We start from the raw sequence: 11,162 nt of genomic DNA, 5'->3' as shown, positions 1-11,162 counted from the left end.
GGCCAAAAGAGCACATGGAGGTGGAGATTGAAATAATACAACTTTATTCTCCACAGAAGGAGGATCCAGGGAGGTTTCCTTCAAAGCTTGTGTAACCTAGTGCTTTACAGTTGGGGTAACCCCAAAACTCAAAAACCTCAATGTCACAGTGACATGTGTCACTCCATTTTTTCTTACATAAAGTTACAAAAGGAGGCATACAAGCTTTCCACCAGCTTTTGTAATACAATACAACTATCATATCAGCAATGAGCTTTATTAATCTTTGTCTCAATATAAGACACAGAAATAAAGACAGTAGAAAAACAGTAGATGTAAAAGTAAAAAGAGAGAAAAGAAAGGGGAGATAAAGGAAAGGGGAGGAGAAAGAAAGCAGACTTCCAACATTTTGGGTGCAGTAAAATCAGATAGTGCTCGACTTACAACAGTTCATTTAGTATTATAGAATAACAGAGTTGGAGGGATCTTGGAGATCTTCTAATGCAACCCCCTCCCTAGGCAGGAAACCCGATATCATTTCAGAAAAATAGTTGTGCAATCTCAATACAATACAATACAATGCAATAGCAGAGTTGGAAGGGACCTTGGGGGTCTTCTAGTCCAACCTCTGCCTAGGCAGGAAACCCTATACCATTTCAGACAAATGGCTATCCAACATCTTCTTAAAGACTTCCAGTGTTGGGGCATTCACAACTTCTGGAAGCAAGCTGTTCCACTGTTTAATTGTTCTAATTGGCAGGAAATTTCTCCTCAGTTCTAAGTTGCTTCTCTCCTTGATTAGTTTCTATTCATTGCTTCTTGTTCTACCCTCAGGTGCTTTGGAGAATAGTTTGACTCCCTCTTCTTTGTGGCAACCCCTGAGATATTGGAACACTGCGATCATGTCTCCCCTAGTTTTTCTTTTCATTAAACTAGACATACCCAGTTCCTGCAACCGTTCTTCATATGTTTTAGTCTCCAATCCCCTAATCATCTTTGTTGCTCTTCTCTACACTCTTTCTAGAGTTTCCACATTTTTTTACATCATAGTGACCAAAACTGAATGCAGTATTCCAAGTGTGGCCTTACCAAGGCATTATAAAGTGGTATTAACACTTCACATGATCTTGATTCTATCCCTGTTTATGCAGTCTAGAACTTTGTTGGCTTTTTTGGCAGCTGCTGCACACTGCTGGCTCATATGTAAATGGTTGTCCACTAGGACTCCAAGATCCCTCTCATAGTTACTACTATTGAGCAAGATACCACCTATACTGTACCTGTGCATTTCATTTTTCTTGCCTAAATGTAGAACCTTACTTTTTTCACCATTGAATTTCATTTTGTTAGATAGTGCCCAATGTTCAAGTTTGTCAACATCCTTCTGTATCTTAAGCTTATCTTCTGGAGTGTTGGCTATTCCTGCCAACTTGGTGTCATCTGCAAATTTGATGAGTTCCCCATTTTTCCCCTCATCCAGATCGTTGATGAAGATATTGAAGAGTACTGGGCCTAAAACAGAGCCTTGGGGTATTCCACTGCATACCTCCCTCCATTTAGATGGAGTTCCATTGAGGACTACACATTGAGTGCATTTGGTCAGCCAGTTATGAATCCATCTGGTGGTGATGCTGTCTAACCCACATTTTCCTACTTTGTCTAGTAGTAGGTTATGGTCTACTTATCAAATGCCTTGCTGAAGTCCAAGTAAATTATGTTGAAGGCTGTCTTGATATTGTGTTTGTGGAGAAATTTGCTGATTTTATCTGACGGCATCGCCCTCCTCCCTTACATCAAAGGCACCACAGATAATATCATCAAAATTCTCCACAAACATAATATCAAGAAAGCCTTCAATACTGACCAAAAAATAGCCAACATCTTAAGTAACCCCAAAGACAAAATCCAGCTAGAAAACCAAGGAGTCTACGAAATACCATGCAAAATCTGCCCTGCAACATACATAGGACAAACGAACAGGAGAATAAATGCATGCATCGCAGAACACAAGAACGCAGTAAGAAAAAAAGAAAAAGCTTTCTCCCTTTTCCAGCACCTTAAAGCTACAGAACATGAAATTAATTTTGAAGGAACCAGATTAATCTCCAAAACAGAACCCTTCAACAAGAGAATAATTATGGAAGCTATTGAAATGGAGAAACACCACCACAACATGAATAAACGTGATGATACCTCCCGCCTACCAGACATCTGGAAACTAGCACTAGTCAACAAACGAGCCCCACCCACCACCCAGGCCATTACAATACAAAACAACAATGGACACACAGCCAGCACCAATCAGCACCAATCTACCAATCATGATACAACCACACAACCAATCATTCCACTTACTATATATATAGATATAGTATATATATCATAGTAAGTCCTCTGGTTTTTCCTTAGCACACCTCAGCTAGCTGATTAGCAAAAAGTTCATCTACTGCCTCTGCTTGGTTGAGTGGTCTGTAATATACACTTATAGCAATGATTTTCTTTTCCCCTCAATATTCACCCAAATATTCTGATGAAGGCTTTCATCCCTGACATCGTGTATTTCTGTGTAGCTGTTAGTTATTCTTTACATACATACATACATACATACATACATACATACATACGTACGTACGTACGTACATACATACATATTTTTGTGCAGCTCTAAAGGTAACCCCAACTGAGCCAAAATCTGTGTTGTTGTGAGACATTTGTTAAGTGAGTTTCGCCCCATTTTACAACATTTCTTGCCATCATTGTTAAGTGAATCACTGTGATTGATAAGTTAGTACCACAGTTGTTAAGTGAATCTGGCTTCCCTATTGATTTTGCTTGTCAAAAGATTGTAAAAGGTGATCACATGACCTTGGGACACAGCAACGGTCATAGATATGAACCAGTTGCCACGCATCTACATTTTTGATCACATGATCGTGGGGATGCTACAAAGGTCATAGCTGGGGAAAATGGCCATAAGCCACTTTTTTCAGTGCAAGTATAACTTTGAACAGTCACTAAATGAACTGTTGTAATTCGAGGACTATCCATAGTATTTTTTTACATACCTACATCTTTACATACTATGCATACATACAACTATTGCTACTCTTTTGTTGGATCTGTTTCTTCTAAACAAATTATATCCTCCTACCCTGTTTTCCCCAAAATAAGACCTCCCTGGATAATAAGCCCAATCGGGCTTTTGAGCGCATGTGCTAAAATAAACCCTCCCCTGAAAATAATATCCAAGAAAATATTGCAACACAGCAGCAGCCATGAGGTGACTACACTCGCCACCTCCTTCACCTCAAAAATAATAAGACCTTCTCAAAAATAAGGCCAAATGTTTATTTCGGAAGTCAAAAGAAAATAAGAACCTGTCTTATTTTGGGGAAAACATGGTAGTAATATAGTATAATTATGGGCTCCATCTCATCAAGTCTCAGTGATAATAGCAATGTTCATCCTCAGGTCTCAGGACAGTTCATGGGGGGGGGATTAAAATTGATTTGTATTTCCAGTAAAACAGGTGATCAACCTGTCAACGCAACCAGGAAGCCTGCCAGGTAACCCAACAGATTTACCCTAAGCTTTGCATTCTGGCCAAGGAAACTGTGGTTCTTGTGAAAAACAGGGAGTTTGGGGAATGTAATTAATTGTTCGGTTGTTTCATCAGCCTTCTTCCAGATCTGTCCTATTAAAGAAAAAATAACTGCCTCCCACCTGTGGCAAAAAAACAAATTGTTTCAGGAGGAGTAGGTGAATGACCAACATTCCTTAAAATAATATTTAGAGTACATGGACTTTCAACCAAAAGTTGGTCAATTGTTGACGTCCTTCCTTCCTGATCACCGTTTAAATTCTACTTTCATTGCTCCTACTTTAAAGAAGAGACTAGATGTACCTATTAGATATAACCACTTTTATTCTGGAGGTGAGAAGGCCCACTGGAATTGAGCAGCCAATAAATTTAAACAAATTAACATGATCATCAAAAAGCCATTAAAGACGCCATGGATGCTATACATACCAGATTGGATGCTGCAAAGAATAGAATATCTCATTAGCAGTTATCAGTGGACTTCTGTGTATTGAAGGCTAACATTTGATTTAACAAACAACATTGGCTTGTCAAAAAGAAAAAGAAAACCTAGGAATTAGAACAGTGTTGCCGAAACTGAAGCACACACTAACCTTTTCCGCACCGAGTGCCAAAACAGGTGCATGCTTGAAATCAAAAAAGCAGATAATCGTCTGGTTTCTGGTGCAGATGCACGCATGAAGACCAACTGTCCAGTGCACATGTGCCAGCTTTCCCTTGCCTTTCAGGGGTACTTGTGTCTCCCTGCCCACCCATCTCGTCCCCTCAGGGTGGCGGAACGTCCCCACTGACAGCCCAGTTCCACAACCCTGGACAGGGAGGGAAAGCCGAAGCACCTTCTCAGCCTGCCAAGGGAATGCAACTGCTTCCTGGGTGACACGGCTCTTACTGCAACTGCTTCCTGGGTGGCGTGTCTCCCAGGCAGCGGCTCTTCCGCTTTCTGGCACTCCTGCACTTGTGAAGACCAGCTGGCCGGCATGGCTGAACTCGTAAGAGCAACAGTTGATAGCTCCACGTACCCAGAGCGATGGCTCTGTATGCCACTTCTGGCACATGTGCCATAGGTTCGCCATCAATGAATTAGAAGAATACTTTAACTTGGAAAAATCAAATCTTCATCCACCTTTGCTTATGTCTGAAAAAGGCAGTGCAAAGATCTAGCTAATCCGAGAAGCTACCCAGTGGTGGGATTCAAAAATATCTCTGCTACGCTTTGAAAACTGTGGTTAGCTTCTGCTAGATCAAGGGGTTTGTCCAGGTTACCTGCTGCATTTGATATCATGGTAGGGAAAGATCCTTAAACCTGTGTTCCATTCTCTCTACTTCATGATGCATTTTTTTTCCTGCACATGCACTGATGGAGCAATGAAAGGATGGACTTTGGGTTTTTTTTGTTTTTTTTTTAAAGCCAGCTGAAATCAATAAGACTACCCCCACCTGTCAGTTTCCCAACAGCACTTGTGTGTCAGTCAAAGAACTTGGGGAGAATTTATTTTTTCAGGGATTGCACCTTCAGACCGGTTGCACCCAACCCTACCTTTGATTAAAAAACATTAAAAACTGGAGATTTGGAGATTTTTCATAACCAACATAATAGAAGCTGGCATAGGGTTTGCGTCACACATCTCTTTCCACTCCCATTTCCAAGGAACACACGGACAGTTCACAAGCAGAGAAGCCTTTGGAGGCAACATAGAAGGGATAGCAGTAGCACTTAGACTTATACACCACTTCACAGTGCTTGACAGCCCCCTCGAATCAGTTTACAGAGTCAGTCTATTGCCCCCAACAATCAGTCCTCATTTTACTGACCTCAGAAGGATAGAAGGCTGAGCCAACCTTGAACAAGTCAGGATCGAACTGCCAAACAGTTGGCAGTCGGCAGAAATAGCCTGCAGTACTACACTCTAATGTAAGGTGACCAGATTTTCAGATTGGAAAAGAGGGACACCCTTGACCGGGGGGGAGGGGGGGCTGGGGGGGGGGGGCTTGATTAAAAAAATTTTTTTTGTCAAAAGGTCACCCCAGGACACTGAAACCAGCATAAATACGAATCTGTTGCCAAACAAAATTTTGATCACGTGACCATGAGGATGCTGCAACGGTCGCTAAGTCTGAAAAATGGTCGCAACGGTCGCTAAGTGTGAAAAATGGTCGCAACGGTCGCTAAGTGTGAAAAATGGTCATCAGTCACTTTTTTCAATGCCATTGTAACTTTGGTCACTAAATGTTTTCCCCCTCCTCGAGACTCCTCACTTCTTCCTTCATTCCTCTTGCTTATCTACCTTCACCTTATCTGTCTTCTGCTCTTTCCCTCTCTTCCTTCCTTCCTCCCTCCTTCCATCCTCTTCTTTCCTCACTCACTCCCTTCCTCCTTTTTCTCTTCCTTCCTCCTTCCATTCTTTATACGATATAAAATTCAATGAGGGTGAAACACACCAAATCTGGCAAAGCTGCCTTGCACCAACCTGGCCTGCCCATAGAATAGCAGCCACTTTGAGACACATAAACCTGGTCTGAACATATTGCATCACAAAGATTTGCAAAGATCACATTTGCAAAAAGGAACATTTCTTGTAGTAAATACATTTTATAAACAATTTAAAAGTAAAAATCCCCCCAAAATAATAAAAAGGTATTCTATAAATAAAAGAAATCCTTAAAAACCATTGTTAAGTATTACACCAGCAATAATTTATACTGTCACCATTTCAAACTATCATCAGAAATACGAATCTGTTGCCAAACATCCACATTTTGATCGCGTAACCATGAGGATGCCACAATGGTCGCTAAGTGTGAAAAATGGTCATCAGTCACTTTTTTCAATGCCATTGTAACTTTGCTCACTAACCAGCCATGTTCCTGACTTAACAACCACCATGATTCACTTAACGTGGCAATAAAAGGTTGCAAAATGAGGCAAAAATCATTTAACAAACGTCTCCCTTAGCAACAGAAATTGGGGGATCAATCCTGGTCGTAAGTCGAGGATTACTGGTAGCTAATTGCAAAAGGCAACTTTACTTGGAACAGGTGAGATTGTGCCCGGATCCCTTTCATGCCACCATCCCATCCTGTCCATGGGGAGAACTCCACAGGCGGACAAAAGCCCCCAATCCCCTCTCAACCTCCAGCTGACTCTGCCATCCGCCATAACCACACATGCCCCTCAAAGGCAAAACTCAGGGGGCTGAATTCTACAGGGGGAGGAGTAAGGGGGGGATTTGAGGGGCAGCCCAAAGCACCATCTGTTTAAATTTGCATCAGGCAGGCAGTAACATTTTCATAGACCATGATCAGAAGAGCAGCTGATCCTATGGAGAGACTCCTCCTGCATTCAGTCCCAGGCCTACAAGTGGAAGTACCCCTTCCTTCCTTCCTTCCTTCCTCCTTTCACCTTCCTTCCTTCCTTCCTTCTTTCCTTCCTTCCTTCCTTCCTTCCTTCTCTCCCTCCCTCCCTCCCTCTTTCTTCCTTCTAGCCTTCCTTCCTTTCCATTCTTTCTCCTTCCTTCCTTCCTCTTGCCTATCTGCCTTCTGTCTTTCTGCTCTTTAGATCTCTCTTCCTCCTTCCTTCCTCTTTCCATCCTTTCACCAAAAATCAGGATGTTTTATTAGCATCAGCATCATTCTGCTGAAAATGCCAAATTCTGTGGTACTTCTGGATGAGATTTAGAAAATTACAGAGACATGAGGAACCATTATATAATTTCACTTGGCAAAACTCTGATTAAAATAATAGCAACAAAATGTAAGGTTTTTTAATTTTAAAACTCTAGCAAAACATAGATTTATTTCCAGTTTAGTTAATTAATGTCATTATAAAAAGGAATGCAATTGATTAAATAAAAATGACTTTTTCTTTTATTAAGAATACTTATTCTACATTAAACTAGAAAATATTTCATAGGCCCTTCAACAAGTTTGTTACAAATTTTCAGGATTGCATGCATTCTTGAAACTGATACTATGTAATGTTAAAAAGCAGGCTCCCACTTTCAACAATCGAACAGAGAAGCGAGAGACGAAGCAGGAGCCAAGCCGGGCTAGAGTGTTGGGCTGAAGGAAGGAGGGATACACACACTCGCGTTCTCCCCCTTCCTCCCTCCCTCCCCCTCTCTCTCTCAAATGGCAAATCCTTGGAAGGAATGACCCGGTTTGGCTCCCGCTTTCAACAATCGAACAGAGAAGCGAGAGACGAAGCAGGAGCCAAGCCGGGCTAGAGTGTTGGGCTGAAGGAAGGAGGGATACACACACTCGCGTTCTCCCCCTTCCTCCCTCCCTCCCTCTCTCTCTCTCAAATGGCAAATCCTTGGAAGGAATGACCCGGTTTGGCTCCCGCTTTCAACAATCGAACAGAGAAGCGAGAGAGACGAAGCAGGAGCCAAGCCGGGCTAGAGTGTTGGGCTGAAGGAAGGAGGGATACACACACTCGCGTTCTCCCCCTTCCTCCCTCCCTCCCTCTCTCTCTCTCAAATAGAACGGCTCGTGGTCACAGATCAAAAGAGGAGATCGCGACGGAGAAAGAACATCCATTATCCAGCATCTCGAAACCACCGCGTAAACAGAATTTGCTCCAACGTTTTTCCCATGGACAATGAGCTCTCCCTCAGACCTTTTACAATACAGCCACGCGCTGCCAGACTCCAAATAAGTTCTAACTAGGTTACCCAGCCCATGGAAGCCAGCAGCGTCTGGACAGGGGAACGAATGAGCCGCCCATTCGTTCCCCACTCATCTGCCCGCTCACACGCTACAATAGCCAGCCCATGGAAGCCAGCAGCGTCTGGACAGGGGAACGAATGGGCGGCTCATTCATTCCCCACTCATCTGCCCGCTCACACGCTACAGTAGCCAGCCCATGGAAGCCAGCAGTGTCTGGACAGGGGAACGAATGGGTGGCTCATTCGTTCCCCACTCATCAGCCCGCTCACATGCTACAATAGCCAGCCCATGGAAGCCAGCAGCGTCTGGACAGGGGAAGGAATGGGCGGCTCATTCGTTCCCCACTCATCTGCCCGCTCACACGCTACAATAGCCAGCCCATGGAAGCCAACAGCATATGGACAGGGGAACGAATGGGCGGCTCATTCGTTCCCCACTCATCTGCCTGCTCACACGCTACAGTAGCCAGCCCAGCGAGCTAGCAGCTGATGGGTGGGGGAGAGCGGCAGCGGCTCGCGCAGAGAACCGCTCAGTTCTGGAGCTTCTGCCACCCGTGGCGGTGCAGCGCACAGGGGCTGGCTGTAACGCGAGGAGATGAAATGAACTCCGCAAACGGGGAGAAGGAGGAGAGGAGGCCTGTCTCCTCCCCATAGCGCCTCCCGATTCCCACTGGTACCAATCTATAACATGATTACTCACCAGTGAGTAAGCGCAGCTGCAAGCAAAAGACGAAATGAAATGGAGGCTCGCGCAGGCGTGCTAAGCTAAGTGGACTCCAGCCAATCAGTGAGCTGGTTGGCCAGCTCACTGATTGGCTGGAGTCCAGGCCAATTAAATCAGTGAATGGCAGGCTGGGCTGGCTTAAATTTGTAGGTAGCATAGAACAGAACGCTGAGCCAGCCCAGCAGCTGATGGGCGGGAGCTGCAAGCGCCAAAAAAAGCGTGCCTTTTGAAAAAGCGGGCAGGACGCGGGAAAATGTATCAAAAAGCGGGGGTGCCCCGCCAAAAGCGGGACGTCTGGTCACCTTACTCTAATGACTACACTACCACAGATGCATATGTATCTTTTAAAAAGTCAAGAGGGCAGCCATGATCATGAGATGGAAGACCTGCCCCTTTTCAACCTTCAACACTCCTAAAAAAAGCGGGAGGATACTTCAATTGCAGAGACACAACCCCATTTTGATTTCCTGGGCCTCCTCTGTGGAAAATTCAGATTATAGTGAGAAATAGTGGTAGGAATATTTTTGAGAAGATGCCACCCTTTTTGTACGCATTTTCAAGCCTCACTTCTGGATTTCTTAAAAGTATGCATGGATTCCTGGGGACAACCTACATCCGTGATGGCGAACCTATAGCACACGTGCCACAGGTGGCACGCAGAGCCATTGTTGAGGGCATGTGAGGCATTGTCCTGTCAGCTCCAGCACACGCTGGCCAGTAATTTTCGGCCTTGATTTTTGGCCATTTTTCTCCTCTGGAGGCTTCTTGGGGAATGGACTTGTGAGAATAGGATGAAATCCTAGTTATTTGAGTAAATTTGTTGAGGTTATTTGAGGAACCTGATAGACTCCATTTTGAATATCTGACTAGCCAGCAAGCTACTCTGGAAAATGACAGCAAGGAGCCAAATCAGAAAGTTACAGTGACCTGACCAGAAATAGCCTGATGGGAGTAACAGGACATGGTTTGCAGGAAGCCTTCTTGTTTAGTTCTGGGAAAGGGAAGTTAATTGTTAGTTTCTATTTCCATAGTAAATTGTATTTTTGGGTGTAGGCCATTGAGATGTGTGTGGAAATTCTCCAGTTTTCCCTTCTCATGTTGTTGTTGTTGTTGTTTATTAGTTTTGTATGCCGCCCACTCCCAAAGGACTCCGGGCAGCTCACAATAAATTTGTGGCCAAATTTATATATATATTCCCAAAAACTTGGGTATGGCTAGCTGATGAGAGCTAAATAGCTTGAAATAGATCTATACTAGTCTCCCTTTATTTATTTATCAGCATAAATATAACATATATATATATATATATATATATATATATATATATATATATATATATATATATGTGTGTGTGTGTGTGTGTGTGTGTGTGTGTGTGTGTGTGTGTGTGTGTGTGTTTTTGTTTGTGCTGATAAATAAATAAAGGAAGACTAGTATAGATCTATTTCAAGCTATTTAGCTCTCATCAGCTAGCCATATCCTTACTGGGATTCGAACCTGTGCTCTATTGCCTCCCAGGCAGGGAGTTAACCATTTGAGCTACAGAGAACGACTCCTTTATCAGCCAGCCAGGGTGGGAGGTATATGTATAGATCTATTTCAAGCTATTTAGCTCTCATCAGCTAGCCATATCCTTACTGGGATTCGAATATACCTCCCACCCTGGCTGGCTGATAAAAGGAGTCGTTCTCTGTAGCTCAAATGGTTAACTCCCTGCCTGGGAGGCAATAGAGCACAGGTTCGAATCCCAGTAAGGATATGGCTAGCTGATGAGAGCTAAATAGCTTGAAATAGATCTATACTAGTCTTCCTTTATTTATTTATCAGCACAAATAAAAACACAAATATAACAAAGGCAACAGTAAAAATATTGGGTTTCTGTCTGGATGGACTCTTGTGACGAGCCTAATGACAGAGAGTGGAAGTGTGACCTTCCTCCCACACTTGGGCATACCAGGGGTTGTGACTTTAAGTATATATATATATATATATATATATATATATATATATATATATATATATATATATATATATATAATACACACACACACACACACACACACACACACACACACACACACACACACACACACACACACACATATATATATATATATATATATATATATATATATATATATATATATATATATGCATATGCAGGTCTTGGCGTATTCAGGTCTTTTTCCATGTA

General features: G+C 43.0%; 1 protein-coding gene across 4 annotated transcripts in view; it reads right to left on the bottom strand.

Moving 5' to 3' along the window:
- LOC116503328 (alpha-2-macroglobulin-like) overlaps positions 1–11,162 on the bottom strand; it is a 183,234-nt gene that overhangs the window by 67,156 nt on the left and 104,916 nt on the right. The window lies entirely within an intron of this gene.

Source organism: Thamnophis elegans, chromosome 2 (genome assembly GCF_009769535.1).
Source record: "Thamnophis elegans isolate rThaEle1 chromosome 2, rThaEle1.pri, whole genome shotgun sequence".
In the NCBI taxonomy this organism is placed as follows: Eukaryota; Metazoa; Chordata; class Lepidosauria; order Squamata; family Colubridae; genus Thamnophis; species Thamnophis elegans.
Note: the sequence above shows the minus strand (reverse complement) of the source record. Positions and strands in the feature narration are given on the sequence as shown.